Consider the following 16,420-nt stretch of genomic DNA (forward strand, 5'->3'; position numbering starts at 1 on the left):
TACTGGAGATAAGAGTTTCACAGACTTTCCTGCCCAGGCTGGCTTTGAACTGTGATCCTCAGATCTCAGCCCTCCTGTGTAGCTAGGATTACTGGTGCCCAGCTATCATTTTTTTCTTCTTTGCATTCTTCTGGAGAGTTGTGTATGCCGATGCAGCCATATCGTATGAATTGGTTTGTAGTGTGTCTTTTATTTGCCGGTACGTCTTGGGCATTGTTTGTTTCAATGCATACAGGGCCAGCGCATTCTCTACTCATGTAGATATCACCCCTTTATTTATACAGCTTATCCTCTTCCCATGTGTGGTCTTTGAGAGGCTACCAAGCTGAGCCCTCAGACTTATCACCCTTCCTTCTCTTCCACACTGTGGGAATCTGCTATATCCTCCGGCCCATCCTCCTCCATGTTTACTGAGGAATTGAGCAGCTGACCACTCTGGCCAGCTCTCCATCTTCGTAGCAGGAGCTTCCTCAGTTTGTCTCATGGTCTCCTACCCCACCCTAAGATCAGTCATCCAGCTTTGGTATGCCATCCACTTCTGCTTGTATAGTGCACTCAGGGGTTCTGAACCACGGGCATCAGCCACGCTTTCTGAGACCCCTTTCCTCTGTGGCAACCAGCTCTCCTTTGTTCCTGGTCTTTGAAATACTTCCACCCCTGCGATCTTCTGCCCTGCTCCCCTTTCAGTGTTCACTGACACACTATCCTGTCTTCACTCTTCTTTCTGGAATGTTGTCTGTGTTGTGTTCCTACTTCTCTCATTCCCTGGGTAACATTCTGGTTTTGGCTAAAGGCAGGTTTATTTTATTTTCTTGTGTTATTATTTATTGTACCTGTGCCTGAGTAGGGGGAATGTGGCTGGAAGAAGCCTCCAGCCCTGCAGCTGGACACAGCAGGGGTGAAGTTGCCGCCCATGCCCTTTGCTGCCTCTCTGTCTCCCTCCCTCCCTCTCTCCCTCCCTCCCTCCCTCCCTCCCTCTCTCCCTCCCTCTCTCCCTCTCCCCTCTCTCCTTCCCTTCATCCCTCTCTCCTTCCCTCTCCCTCCCTCTCTCTCCCCCCCTCTCCTTCCCTCCATCCCTCGATGTCCTTCCCTCTCCCTTCCCTTCCTTGCTCTATCCTTTCCTACACCAGTGGCTTTCAGAATTTCCTTCAGAATCTACCTGGGTCTGGCTTTTCTTTCTTTCCACCATGGTTCCCTTAGGACCGGCCTCCATCACGCTTGGTTGAACAAGCTTTCAATGAGGGACCTCATGTTCCCCTTCCTCATCTCATCTAGGTTTTACTTAAAACCTAACTGCTTCAGAGGCCTGGAGGACCACTCTGAGAAAAGAGCATGCCTTCCTTTACCTATCTATGATGCCTGTCACAGCTCAGCAATGGCTCACACATGCATGCCCTCCACACGGCCTCCGAGGGAATTGTGACCACACTTAGGTCTACCCACTTTCTGGCTCTGACGCAGTGAAAATGCAAGCCAGTTGTGTGACAGTGGGCTGTTGGACTGGGGATGAGGGGCAGGGGGGCTTGCTAACCTGCCTACAGTTGGAGAGGCGGGGCCCAGGGCTCCCAGCACAGCCCCAGGCAGAGAGCTCTGCAAGGCCAGTGGACTGGCAGGCGCTGTGTGTGTGTGTGTGTGTGTGTGTGTGTGTGTGTGTGTGTGTGTGTATTATTTATGATGCCACTCCAGAAGATTCCTCTCACCAGCTAAGCAGAGAGCATCCCTTCCCTTCCTGCCAGATGCTACAGTTCTGTGCACTGGCTTTTCTTACTTTAAGAAAAAGGGCAGAAGCATGGAGCAATTTGTCTGAGTCAAAAATCTGTGGCCAACTAAAGGCGGAGAATAGATTTGCAGCCCAATGCAGCCGCTTTCTAGAGCCATTCAGGACAGAGGAACAGCTGTAGGTAGGAAGAGAACCTTGGTCCAGGCCTGGGCCCTCAGGGCTGTGCTGGGGTGGCAGGAGTGGCATCCAAGGCGCTGAGTAGTGCGCTCCTGAGCCATGCAACGCCAAAGGCTGCAAGGCCAGGAAACCATTGTTTCAGCCAGAAAGCAGGGAGGGAGGAATCCAGTCAGAGACTGACGTGTCCTTGGTCCCTGGTGGCTCTGAGCAGGCTGGATGGGCCACAAGATCGGGCAGGAGAATAAAGCTGTTGACGCAGACTTGGTTCTTTCTCCCCAACCAGAAACAAAAATAAGCCGAGTTCAGACACCACTGTCACAGTCCCTGCCAACTAAGTTGTCCTTTGAGGAAAGCAAAATTTGGGAACTTCTGATATAATCTTGCCTTACTCTATTATTGTTTTCTAATCCCTTCCTCCCTCCTTCCCTCTCCCTCTTTCTTCTTCTCCCTCTATCTTCATCCCTCTCCATCCCTTTTTTCCTTCTTCCTTCTATCTTCCCTTCCTATTCCTTCCCTTCCCTTCCTTCCCCTCATCCCCTTCCCCCACACCTAACCTTTACATCTGTCTTTGTGTCACTGTTATGGTATTTTGATTCATATAACCTTGTGGTAAGATTTGATGTTAGGGCTGTTGCTCTTCCAACTTTCTTTTCAAGACTTTGAGGATTCAAGGCCTCTTGGATTTCTGAAAAAATTTGATCAGCTAGAGAGGTTTTGTTAAAAAATAAATAAAAGGCAGCTGGAATTGTTTTATTAGAGATTATATTGTATCTACCTGGCAATTATTAATCAGTTTTTTATGTCTAACCATAGTTTCCAGTCTGTGTGTATATGTGTGTGTATGTATGTGTATACATATTTTTTTCTATTAGGCAGGACTTCTTTATTTCAATGATATTTTTGTTTTTAATGTGCAAGTCTTACATTTCTGTCATTAAATGCTGAGTGTTTTATTGGTTTTAATACTGTTGTAAGGTGTGGAGTATATAAAGGCACACAGTTGTATTCACTCTATCAACCTTTTTATTTTGATTGGGAAGTTGAGAACATTGAATGTAATGACTAATAGTGACATTTTATGTCTTCTCTTTCACTGCTTCTTCCCTGTAGCTCTTCTATCTTTTGAGTTCCTTCTTTTGCTCTGTGTGTGTGTGTGTGTGTGTGTGTGTGTGTGTGTGTGTGTGTGTGCGCGCGCGCATGTGCACAGACACACACACACACACAGACACACACACACACACACACACACGTGCGCACGTGCACACTAGAACTGGGACCTGAACTCGGAGCCCCATGCTCTTGATTGGCTTTTTTGCTCAGACTGATACTCTACCACTGGAGCCATCCCCCCATTTCTGTCATTTTGCTTGTTAATGGTAGAAGAGGCTCTCAGATTTATCTGCCTGGGCTGGCTTTGAGCCACAATCCTCAGATCTCAGCCTCCTGAGTAGCTAGGATGACAGGCGTGAGCCACCAGTGCCTGGCTGCCTTCCTCAGTTCTATAAATATTTTTATGTACCATTTAATTTGACTTGCATTTATTTTATTCTGCACTTCAGAGTTACACTGTCTGCGATTGATTCTGGGGATCGGGCTCTTCTGTGGACTACCCATTGAGACAAAGCTGGGTGGTTAAGCAAAGGAGGGGACCATTCATTTTCTGAGAGTTGTCTGTGTTGATGAATGTATCTCTTAATGAACAGTCAAGGCGTACGGGATGTTGAATGTGACGATTCCGTGATGTTCAGTGTGCTGATTCCACATTTCCCCTCTGGGCAGGGCTGGGCAGTGGGCAGTGCTGGGGGCACCTCTTCTGTTGCTGGCCTGGCCCCTCCCTGGCACTACCCTCCTGTGTCCTGACTGCCGTACCCTCTTCTTGCTTTCCAGGTACTTCACTCCTTGCTGAGTCCGATGCTCCTGGGGCTCCCCCTTCCTGGTGGGACACCTGGTTCCAGAGACCTCCTGCTCCTCCTCCTCCCCATGTGGGCTTCTGAAGGGAGGGAAGAGCCAGCCGTGTGCACGTAAGCACAGTGGGACCCCAGGCCTGGCTGGAAGACACCCCTCTGTTCTCCTCTGCACCTCTCACAGGTAACTGCGAGTGGGATACCTTTCCTTATCACTTCCTAGCGGAGTCTCAGGCCTCTGCTGGGAAAGCCCAGGCCTGCCTGGATGGAACTCTGTCCTTCTTCCCAAATGGGTCTCCCAAAATGAGGCTGAAAGAATGTCCTCAGCGTGTGATGTAGGTTAAGCCATTACTGCATTTCCTCGAGTCCTGTCTGTTGTTCCTAATGGGCATGCAAGGTTAATGTCGCCTGCCTCATGTTGGAGATGGAGAACAGTTTTGCAGGGCAAAGTGCCACATTCAGGATTCATTCATTCATGGAGGACTTGGAGACTGAGCACCACGTGTGTCCCGCACCCTTCTAGCCTGCTTGCGTGGAGACCCTGTAAGTGGAGGTGTGAATGGAGGCTGGGGAAGTGAGGCACCAGAGGCAGACAGGCTGTGTACAAGGCCCAGAGGTGGACACGGTGGGCCAGGCAGGTTGTGGTTTTAAATAGGACAGTTAGGGAGCTCTTGAACAGGTGACACCTGAGTGTGGACTTCTGCAGCTGTGGGACCTGGGGGTTCAGCCCTGGGACCGGCACTGCTGCGAGAAGGGAGGTGGGTGCCTAGCAGGCTGGCGAGTTGCAGGAGCATGCGGAGGCACGGCAGGGTGACTGGGAGGGAGCCTGCCTTGAGCCGAGGCCAGGACAGGCCAGGAGATGGCACGTCTGGGTCACAGCTATGGAGGGAAATCAGTCCGGGAAGATGGTAGGAGCCTCTGGGGGGCTGTGTGTCTTCTATCTATATCCAGAGCCAGTAGGTGAAGTGGAGCATGTTCACTAGAGAGGGAATGGATCAGACCAGATCCCAAATAAGAGGAATGGTAAGTTTATTACTTCTAGCACGTTCCAGCATTGCATAGCAGGAAGTGAGGCCAGGCCAGTGAGGGGCACTGAGGAGACAGGCTGTGGGCTAGAGGAGCCAAGAGCAGTGCATGCTGGGAGGCCCCTGGGGGAACCAAGAGCAGTGCATCCTGGGAGGCCCCTGCGGGGAACCAAGAGCAGTGCATCCTGGGAGGCCCCTGGAGGAGCCAAGAGCAGTGCATCCTGGGAGGCCCCTGGGGGAACCAAGAGCAGTGCATCCTGGGAGGCCCCTGCGGGGAACCAAGAGCAGTGCATCCTGGGAGGCCCCTGGGGGAGCCAAGAGCAGTGCATTCTGGGAGGCCTCTGTGGGGGGGAGCCAAGAGCAGTGCATCCTGGGAGACCCCTGGGGGAACCAAGAGCAGTGCATCCTGGGAGACCCCTTGCAGCCAACTCCAGAAGGAAGCAGGAGCGATGGCCAGGGGCTCATGGGTCAGGTGAGGTAAGGACCAGTCTGTGCTTGGATCTGAGCCATGTAGGTCATTGTGGCTTTGATGGGGATGGTTTGATGGCCCTGGCAGAGCTGGAACTCTGTCATAGTAAGATGGCTGGCAGCTGTTTGGAGAAGCTTTGTTGCACAAGGAAGCTCAGATTGGGATGATGGTTGGGGTAGAGTGGGGGTGAATTAGTCAGGAGAGTTATTTTTTAGATGAACGCATTCTCGACCTGGCTGTGTATTCTTGGGAGTGACTGGCAGAGTGATGCGTTGAGGCTGCAGGATGGAGGCTCCCTATGGCCCCTTGCCTGGGTGCCGTGTGGATTGTAGGTACATGAGTCCCTGCCTCAGGAGGGAGCAGGGGCAGAGAGGGACCCACGCTCCAGCAAGGAGCTCTGTGGTCCTCTGGCCTCCTAACTTTTCTTTGTGCAGTAGGAAAGAGTGACCATCTGTGCACACAGTGCTAGAGGGATTTTCAGTCTGGAGACTTGAAGGAGAGAGCACACCCCAGTGTGTGGCCACAGATGAGAAGCCCCCAGCCTGGTCCCTTAGACATCTGAGCCTCCAGAATTGGAGGCACAGAGCAGAGAGGACAAAGTGAGAGGCCAGAGCGGAGGGTGTGCAGGAGAGAGAGGCTGCTCCCCGCCGTGGGGGCAGGTCTGGCAGAGAGGAGAGGACCTCAGGATGAGTGTTGGGGACATGGTCAGCACAGTGGAGCTCAGAATGCCAGAGGACGTGAACTGAGGCCATGGACAACAGGTGCTGAGTGGTGTGTGGAGGGGGGAATCTGAGCGCTTGTGGAGATCCAGAGTTTGGCTCCTCTCCCCACCCCCTACACCAGCTCTGCAGTCACCTTGCAGAGGAGTATTGCCTGTCCTGTCCAGCCCCTGCTGGGGAATGTTCTAGACAGGCACACTGTGGACCCTCATTACCTGTCTAGCCCTTTGGTGATTTGGGAACTCTGGCTCACCTGTTTCTTTGCCAAGTTGCTGCGTTCAGGATCATGGCTACATGAAGAGTGGTGTTTGTTGCTACACTTGCTTCCTATTCCTTGGGAAATAAGTGAATTATAATCTTTTATCTCCTTTTAAACAACTTTAATGCCTGTATCTTTGTATGTAATGCACTTAGGGTCCAGAAGTTACAGTACATTCTCCCAGGCATGAAGGTGGTGTTAACTTAGGGTCTGGGTTTCGGTACACTCTCCCAGGTCTGAGGGTGGTGTTAACTTAGGCTCCTGGGGTTACAGTACACTCTCCCAGGTCTGAGGGTGGGGTTAAGGAGTGGCAGAAAATGAATGAGTGGAGCCTGGCTTCTCTAGGTGTCTGCTGGAGTCCACCTCCCAGAGACATTCCACCTCCACCAAAGATGTTTGCACTTGCTTAGGACTGAAATGAAATGATTCCTATGGCAGTAACACACACTAGTCACCCTCCCGTGACTGAAGTAGCTGCATGCACAAGACAGGCTTTTGTGTGTGTTTTCTTTTTCCTGCCTGCCTCCAAGTAATTTAAAAAAGGGAAATCTTTGGCTGAGAAATTTTGGCTCAGCCTTGACCATCATTTGACCCTGGGGACAGCTGGGCCTTGCAGAAGCACAGCTGCTTGTTCCCGGCTCACCGCAGCTCCCTTTGGAGCTGTTCCGCCAGTGGAACCAATGCCCTTCCAGAATGCCAAGGAGGCAGGCAAACCTTGTCCCCTAATCCACCTCTCTGTGAGTACAGACAGAACTGCTGATGTGGAGAAAGGGGCCTTCTTTACTTTTAGGAAGAGGCATGGTTAGAGATACAGTGACTGAGAGTACGGTCAAGAGAAGTAACAGCAGCCTCACTCTCCACATGTTCTTGGAGATGCTTCCCTTTGAGTGATGAGTAGACTGAGGATGTGAACGTCAGCTCTCCAAAGCTGAGCACAGTCTAGAGCAATTCCCAAGGCTCCAAGAAGCGACTGCAGACTGGGAGAAAGAGTCTTCTTCAAACTAAGGCCTTGATCCTGCTGGAAGGGGAAGAGCAGAGATGGAGACCTCAGAGGACAGTGCTCGGGGTTGAGTGTGCGTGAAACCAGAGTCTGTGCCAGCTTCTGGGTGGGAAGCCTGATGTCCACAGGAGACCCCGTCAAGCGTGCGAAGGGTGCTGGTGGTCTTAAAAAGAGCCTGTCTAGGCAGCTGTGTTCTGTTCTGCTTCCTGAATGAGGAGCAGGTGGAGGCCAGGGCAGTGGAAGGCAAGGGTTCTGCGCTTAGCACAAACTTACTCTCCCCCAGTTTTAAAAACATGTTTGTTTTTTTCCCCAAAGACTTAAGAACAGTTTCATAGACATGCACACACGCACACATATGCACGCACACACGCACACATATGCACGCACACATTTACCAAAGAAACAGCATGCAGTCTGCCTTCTTACCTTCATTTTCCATTGTTTCATTAAATATGAATGAGAATACCATTAGTATCTTGCCCTTGTAAATGGTTATAAAAATGGATAATATAATTCAATTACTGCAGTCTCATTTTAATCCTGACTTTTTGATTATAAGAATCTGTAGTGGATTAAAATATTTCTCCTCCAATTATATATACAATATAAATATGAAATATATACATATGTATATATATATGTATATATACATGTACAATAAAATTTAAAAACATTTAGTTGTAATTAAAAACTAGGTGAACCCTTTTTGTTCTGACCAGGAGGATTTCCTTTACCTCACTGGTCATTTGAGTGATCTACAATGCAAATAATATTGACACAAGAATGGAAACATTTATGCTTCTTTTAAAAGTGTTTGTCCGTCTGTTGAGTTAAACAGTCTACCTATGTGAAGCCTGAGGAGCTATTTCCCAAATCTGGTGGCCGGAACCACCGGTGTCGACATATTCAATTCTTGAGCAGATCTGTGGTTTCCAAAGGTCTTTTTTGGTGGGAGACTGGCTGATTGCATTAGTTTTTCAGTTTATCACACTGTGATTTTTGGCTTATATGTAGAAAGAGTTCAGAAGAGTTGAGTTTCATTGTCAGATGGCATGATCCCCTTTCCCAGCAACAGGTGTACATGAGCAAGGTAGTAGAGTTGCTATCTATTCTATATTAGATGAAACATTTGAATGACATTCATCTTGAATTGGTTCTTATTATACATATAAATAATGCTTATTTATAAGTACACACATTTCAGGAGGAAAAAACTTGAATCTTTTGAATTTTAATTAAGCTTCTAATTTCTTGTGTGTACGGCCCTGGGGTTTGAACTTGGGCACTAAGTGCTATCCCTGAGCTTCATTTTGCTCAAGGCTGGTACTCTACCATTTGAGCCACAGTTCCATTACTGTTTTTATGTTTTTGTTTTTGTTTTGGTAGTTTCACAGACTTTTCTTCCCCAGCTAGCTCTGAACTGTGATCTTCAGATCTCAGTCTCCAGAGCAGCTAGGATTACAGGCATAAGCCCTCGGCACCCAGTGATTGATTTACTTTTAAAAGAGGCAGTATTATCATCATTCCAGAACTTCCATCTTTTTCAACTATTTGAAATTCTTACACATTTTTATTTCCCTGCTGGGGAGTAAATCTAGTACTTCACATATGCTAGGCAAGTATCCACTACTAAGCTATATTCTAGCTTCAAATTAATAGGAATTTTTAAAGGATGATTATAGAATATACATAGAATCTGTGTAGTTAAAATTACTTTATTGTTTTACTTTGTTTCATGTATTTATTTGTTGGTAGTACTGAGGTTTGAACTCTGGGCCTGGGGCCAGAGAGGCAAGTGCTTTGCTTAAGCAGCTGTACGTCTAGCCCTTCTCCCCAAATTATTTTGACTGCTATTCAAGCCAAAAGAAATGAGATCTTCCTAAGGCCACACACATGGGGCTCTCTGGGTATATTTTGAGAGATGGATGTTGAGACTCATGGACTGTGCAAGACCTGGGCCTAGCCCTTCCTTCTAGCTTAGGAATGAGTTGTTAGTGAGCATGCAATATGTTAAAGAATGGGGCAAGCTGGGTGCTGGTGGCTCACGCCTGTCATCCTAGCTACTTAGGAGGCTGAGATCTGAGGATCATGGTTCGAAGCCAGTCCAGGCAGGGAAATCTATGAGACTCTTATCTCCAATAAACTACTCAGAAAAAGCTGGAAGTGGCGCTGTGGCTCCAGTGGTAGAGAGCTAACCTTGAGCAAAAGAAGCTTAGGGACAGTATTCAGGCCCAGAGTTCAAGACCCAGGACCAGTCAAAAACAAAAGAAAGAAAGAAAGAAAGAAAGAAAGAAAGAAAGAAAGAAAGAAAGAAAGAAAGAAAGAAAGAAAGAAAGAAAGAAAGAAAGAAAGAGAGAGAGAAAGAAAGAAAGAGAGAAAGAAAGAGAGAAAGAAAGAGAGAAAGAAAGAGAGAAAGAAAGAGAGAAAGAAAGAGAAAGAAAGAGAGAAAGAAAGAGAAAGAAAGAGAGAAAGAAAGAGAGAAAGAAAGAAGAAAGAAAGAAAGAAAGAAAGAAAGAAAGAAAGAAAGAAAGAAAAAAAGTTTTTCATACAGTGTAAGCCCCACTGAGCTATTAGTCACTCAAATGCCAAATAAGGGCTAAGGCTTAGTCTGTTTTCTGTTGCTATAACAACACACCTGAGACTGGGTAATTTGTAAAGAATGGAGCTTTATTTAGCTTCCAGGTCTGGGGGTGCGGCTCATATTCCGCCTGGCATGTGGTGAGGACTTGAGCTGGGCATGGTGAGCCAGCACGAGCCTGCAAGTCAACTCGTTCTTCCTCTTCTAAAGATACTACCACCATCCTGGGGCTCCATTCTCATCCTCCTCTAAGCCCAGCCTCCTAAGGACCCCGCCTCTAAAGGCTGTTATTATATCCGTTTAGGGGCATGAGTGTCCGGCATGAACTTGGAGAAGACACACTCAAACCATAGCTGGCAGAGCTTAAAGCAGAGATGTGATCACCTGCAGCCCCATCCGGGCCCTGAGGGAGGGGGACAGAGGCTGCTGTGTGTTTACCATGGTGACAAGAGGCTAGGGAGCAGTGTTGCTCACAGCTAGCTGCGAGAAGGACTAGTTGTTTCAGTGGTCACTCAGTATAGTTTTGTTTCTTTTTGTGCTGTGGTCTTAAAACTCAGGGTTTATGTGCTATCCTTTAGTTTAGTTTAGTTTAGTATTGTTTTTTTGTTTTTGCTCAGTGCTAGCACTCTATCACTTGAGCCGCAGCTTTACTTCTGGCCTTTTGCTGGTTAATTGGAGATAAGAATCTCAGGGACTTTCCTGCCTGGGCTGGCTTCTAACCAAGATCCTCAGATCTCAGCCTCTTGAGTAGCTAGGATTACGGTATAAGCTTATACTGTATATATATATATACATATATATATATGTATATATATATATATACATATGTATATATAAGCTTATACCAGTGTCCAGTACAATACATGTTTTGATCTCTGAAGGGGAGAATATTCTGATTTTGCTGGAGGACTGTGCGGATCTGGGAAGACACGGCACAGAGTGAAGGGACAGCTTTTCACCTTTTATCTTCAGGCTCCTGGAGCCACGCAGGTTTGGACCCAAGCCTTCAGGAAAGGGCCAATCTAGAGCAGGGACCAGAGGACTTCCTCTGTGCTAAGAAAAATCACAAGCAGCAGGAGTAGACTTGAGCACCCAGCTGGCTCGAAGACCATGGGGACTCTGGGGGTGGCGGGTTTAGTTTTGTGCAGGACTTCCTTCTAAGGACATAAATTTGCCAGACCTGCCATGTTTTCTTTAAATTCACTGATGATAAACCAACATTGGGTTTTCTGAATCTGTGATCTATCCTATATCTTAATCTTTGTAGCTGAGTTCCAAAAGGTTACTACTAGTTAATTCCTTAAGTCTGCTTTCTAGTGTTTTTGTTAGCAGTGTTGGAGATTGAACCAAGGGCAAACAGTATCACTGAGCCTTGTTCCCAGCACCACCTTAATTCTTAAGTATGTGTAAACAGTAAAATCATGAAAGTCAAACTATAGAGAGTTTTAAGTAACAGTTTGGAATTCTCTCCACTAGAAGGTTTTATTTTTTTTAATTTACTCATCTACAAAAAATTGTAAAAACATGGTACGTTTTAATATAAACAGGATTATGCCTAATAGTATGCTGAGAGGGGCTTTCTTTTTCTTTTTTGTGCTGGTACTGCAGCTTGGACTCCGGTCTTAGGCACTGTCCTGCTTAGCTTTTTTGCTCAAGGCGGGGCTTCATCACAGATCCACTTCTGTCTTTTTTTTTTTTTTGGTGGTTAATTGGAGAAAAGTCTCATGGACTTTTCTGCTTGAGCTGGCTTCAAACTGTGATCCTCAGATCTCAGCCACCTGAGTAGCTAGGATGACAAGTATGAGCCACCAGGGCCTGTTCTCTGGATTGCTGTGAACCAGTCCTATTTGATGGGCTGTCGTGATTAGGCTGTTCCCTGCATGTAGGCTTGGAACATAATCACTGATGATCCACCAGCCTGCCCTCCAAACCAGGCCTTCATAAAATACTGCTGTGTCCATTGACTCTTTCTACTCTACTCATTGGTGGCTGGACCACCTTGTCCTGATCTACCATGCTATTTTAGGCGGACTGTGTCATTAAACTATATCTCATTTTACTCATGAGCAGTGATGTCATCTATAAGTGGACCGCTTTCTCTGTGTGCTGTTTCTAAGGTTTAATCACAGGGCCTGAGATAGCTGCATCTGCTCATACCAGCATTAAATAATGTGTTCCAGTTCCCTAGCTGTGCAGCCATTCTAACAGCTGATGCTGGGGTTGATTTCCATTTCCACTGTCACAAGCCTGCAACTGTTGATGTTCTTGTACGTGTCCCTGGTGCATAAGTGCATTTTCCTCCTCTTGATTAACTATCCAAGATGCCAGTTTTAGTCAAACTAAGGTGAATTAATAATGTTTTACAAAAACGTGTCATTGTGATTTTGCAGTGTTCTCGTACCTATGTGCGTGGTCAGCAGTATTGAATGAAAATTCCCTTGAAATTGTGTGCCTTCAGCCTATCATACAAAATAATATTTATCAAAATGAACTCCAGGAAATGGAAACGAGGGGTTTTTTTTTGCTGTTTTTGATTTATTTTTTGTCTTGTTTGTTCATTTATCTGTCTTTGGGAAGGCAAGAGGGGGCACAGAAATGGAGGGACAGAGGGTGAACAGATGCAGCAGTGGTACTCACTCGACACTATGATGAAAATGAACTATACAACTTGTGGGTAGGGATGGGAGGGAAAAACTGGGAGAAAACAAGGGAAGGGGTGACACTGTCCAAAAAGAAATGCATTTACCTGGCTTATGTATCTGTAACCCCTCTGAATGTTACCTTTACAATAAAAATAAAGTTTTTTTTTTTTAAAGAAAATGTGTGTGCTTTCTTTATCCCAATACTTGCCAATCTTTGCATCTTCTTTTGCCAGATGAAGAGTAAAGTGAAATTAACATAGTTACAGTGTTGTTCTTCTTTTCAAATGCTTGCTCAGCCTCTGTGGTTTTTTTATTGTGAAAATACTGTATAGAGGGGTCAGCCTCTGTTTTGTCTGTCCCTTAGGTCTAGTTTTCCATTAGATTGTCTTTTGTGTCATTGATTCGAAAGCATTATTCATCTGCTTTGAAGACTATGTCTAGTGGCGTGTGCTAAAAATACCATCTGAGTCTGTGCCCTATGTGTGCAGTTTCTGTAATGTGTCTTTCTGATGAATAGACAGTCTTGATTTTGCCATACTGAATCACCAGCACTGCCCACTGATAAGGCTTAGAGTTAATATATCCTTTTGTGTTCTGAGGTTAAACCTTGTCCCTTTACTTTCCCATTTTGACAGTTTTTATGCACATGAAAAAACAATACCAAGTACTTTTTATTGGATAGTTCTTTTTAATCTCTGCATTGATCTGAAATCATCCTCTGTTATATGTTGAGTCACCATAGGTTGAAGTTGGTTTGTTTATTTTTTTGTGAACTCAGGGCCTCTGTGCTGTCCTTTAGCTTTTTGTTTTTCTCCAGGCTAATGGTCTATCACTTGAGCTACAGCTCCACTTTTGGCTTTTTGGTGGTTAATTGGAGATAAGAGTCTCATGGACTTTTCCTGTCTTGATATGGGATCTTCAGATCTCAGCCTCCTGAGTAGCTAGGATTATAGAACCAAACCTTGAACGGTTTGGTTCTATCCCTATCTGTTGGCTAATTTGTCTACTACTGTGTCCATACAGTTTGCTCCCCATGATTGCAGCTCTCAAATGAGAGCAAATTCTCTAGGAGAATTTGCAGCCTCTTATTCAGAATGCAGTGTTTGTGTGTACTTAACTTTTTGCCCTTCTACAAAATTTTAGAGTTAATTTATGAAACTAAGAGCATCAGCAGGAAAGAAAGAACCCCAGTAGAAGCCCTATTGAGGATTTCCTCAGACCTGTAGGTTGCAGATCGCAGTAGCTCAGTAGGAAACTAAGAAAACAACTGAAGCTGTAATCCCAGCAACGGAGGGGGCAGAGGCAGAAGATTCATCATGGTAAAAATACTAGAATTTACCTGAAAAGTAACTAAATGCAAAGTAGAGCTGGGGAGGTGGCTCAGGAGGTACTGCTTGTCTAGCAAGTACATGACCATAAGTTTAAAACTTAGTACTTCCAAAAATAAGTAAACAGTAAGACATTGACGTCTTTTTGTGTGTGATACAGAACCTTCTTATTCAATATCATAGTATTGCTATCTGTGTATATATATCTCCTGAAATCTTTTTCTGTTGAAGTTTTGTGCTTTACTCTAGGTTTTTACTCATCTTTTGTGGAATTTGTTCCTATTTGTCTTTTGACAACCCATTCTCGTTTGACATCTTTGGAAATGGTATATTGCTGGAGTATATAAATGTCTTTTTAAAAAGCTTCTTGTATTATTACTAAATCTTTAGTATTTTCTCCCCCAGTGCCAGGGTTTGAATTCAGGGCACTGTGCTCATTCAGCTTGCTTTCTTGTTTGGCACTCTACCATTTGAGCCATGCTTGCAGCCCAGATTTTTGTTGATAAATTGGAGATGGACTCGTGAGAACTTTTCTGTGCTGGCTGGCTTCCATCTGTGATCTTCTTATTCTCAACCTTCTGAGTAGCAGGGATGACAGACATGAGCTACTGGCGCCCAGCTAATGAATACTGTGCCTATACATCCTCCTACCTGTGGATTATAAAAACCTGTTTGTTCCTTTTTGATCAGTTGTCATGCTTTTTCTGGTTTGCACTGGGGCCTATAGTGCTATGCTGGATGGAAGCCATATAAGATATTCTTTCCTTGCACCTGACTTTCATAAAGGATGATCTAAGTTCATTACAAGTGATATTTATTGTCACTTTTTTCTACATATCTTTGCTGGATAAAACAATCCCCTGTGCTGCTGTTTTGTGAAGTTCTGTTTTTGTCAGTATGTGAAGAGAGGAATCAAAGGCTTGCTCCGCGAGTGTTAGGGTATTGCCTAGTTCCCACCGTTTTTCTCTTTCTGTTATAGAATAAGTGATTGCTGATTCCAGTGCCGAGCTCTCTTGTACTCTTTGGCAAACCCAGCTTGTTTAAATGCACTTCTGATACACATCTGGATCCTATTTGCTCTGATTTTGTTTTAAATTTTTTCCTTCTTCACTCATGAGAGAGTTTGGCCTAGGGTTTGTGTGTGTCTTTGCTCCGTTTCTCATTTCCCCCACCTATTTCCCAGAAGACTTTCTGCAGAATGAGAATTAATTTGTTCCTGGAACTGGTGATTCTCAGCTGAAAATCAAAAGTTGAGATTTCATCATGAGGTTTCTAGCTGCTGTATTGGTTCTGAAGCTTATAGGATTCTTTGAACTTCTAATTTTCTGGAGTCAGTTTTCTTGAGTTATAGTTCTAGGAAAATATTCGTACTTCCCTATTTTTTAAGTTAGGTGAACATAAAAGTAACTCATACTTTGACATCTCTTTTTTATTACAAATATAGTTCAGGCCATTTCTCCTTTTATCTCCAGCAACCCACCAGAGAGTATGTATCATATTATTATTATTTTTTTACTCTCTTGGTTCTATCTATTGACAAATATGTTTTATGTTTTATCCTAGCTACTCAGGAGGCTGAGATCTGAGGATTGTGGTTCAAAGCCAGCCTCGGCAGGAGAGACGGTGAGACTCCTATCTCCAATAAAACCACCAGAAAACCAGAAGTGGCGCTGTAGCTCAAGTGGTAGAGCGCTCACCTTGAGCTGAAGAGCTGAGGGACAGCGCCCAAGCCCAGAGTTCAAGCCCCATGATCGACCAAAAAAAAAAAAAGACCTTTTCTTTCATTTTTTAAAATAAGTTTTTTATTATGAAAATACTGAACAGAGGGGTTACAGTTACATGAGCAAGGCAATGAGTACATTTCTTATCAAGCATTGTTGCCTCTTCCTTTGTTTTTCCCCTACCATCCCTTTCCTCCCATTTCCACAACAGTACCCCCCACCCCCACCTAAATTGTAAAATTCGTTTTCCGACGCAGTATCTTGTACATCTCATTGTTGCAATGGGGCCACCTGTATCCTTATTTAAACAATTTGTTTTTTCCCTTCCCCTCCCCAAATTATACCAACATCAAATACAGTGAAAACAGGGGTTATACCATGTTTTCTTTCATTCTGTTTGCATTTAATCTCCAATTGCCTCTTTACTTTCTTTTTCTTTTTCTTTTCTTTTTTTTTTTTTTTTTTGGGTCCGGTCATGGGCCTGAACTCTGGGCCTGGGCACTGTCCCTCAGCTCTTCAGCTCAAGGCTAGCGCTCTACCACTTGAGCTACAGCGCCACTTCCGGATTTTTTCTTTTTGCTTATGGGGTGCTGAGGAATTGAACCCAGGGCCTCAGGCATGCAAGGCAAGCGCTCTACCACTGAGCCACCTTCCCAGCCCCCCCCCTTTACTTTCTTAAGCTGGGAATTGTTCAATAATGTTTAGCCCTCTTTTTAAAAATATAAGTATTTAGGATTATGACTTTTTTGTAAGTACTGCACTAACAGCATTTCATGGATTTGTTGATGTATATTCTTGTTTAGTTTTTTATATTTTTAAACTTTGTTTTTGCGTGATGGTGATGGGGCTTTGAACTCAGTGCCCTACATTGTTGTTTG

The 16,420-nt window shown here is 45.2% G+C and overlaps 1 protein-coding gene across 2 annotated transcripts in view; it reads left to right on the top strand.

Annotated features, from left to right (window-relative positions):
* LOC138838610 (E3 ubiquitin-protein ligase RNF144A) overlaps positions 1-16,420 on the top strand; it is a 109,593-nt gene that overhangs the window by 15,342 nt on the left and 77,831 nt on the right. The window contains exons 2-3 of one of the 2 annotated variants that reach the window (XM_070038002.1): positions 3,785-3,985; positions 15,385-15,444. The gene's annotated coding sequence lies outside the window, so the exon portion shown is untranslated. The remainder of the gene's footprint in view (positions 1-3,784; positions 3,986-15,384; positions 15,445-16,420) is intronic. The other variant, XM_070038001.1, reaches the window with a different exon arrangement.

This window comes from Dipodomys merriami, unplaced genomic scaffold (assembly GCF_024711535.1).
Source record: "Dipodomys merriami isolate MVZ:Mamm:240054 unplaced genomic scaffold, mDipMer1.0.p SCAF_285, whole genome shotgun sequence".
NCBI classification, from domain to species: Eukaryota; Metazoa; Chordata; class Mammalia; order Rodentia; family Heteromyidae; genus Dipodomys; species Dipodomys merriami.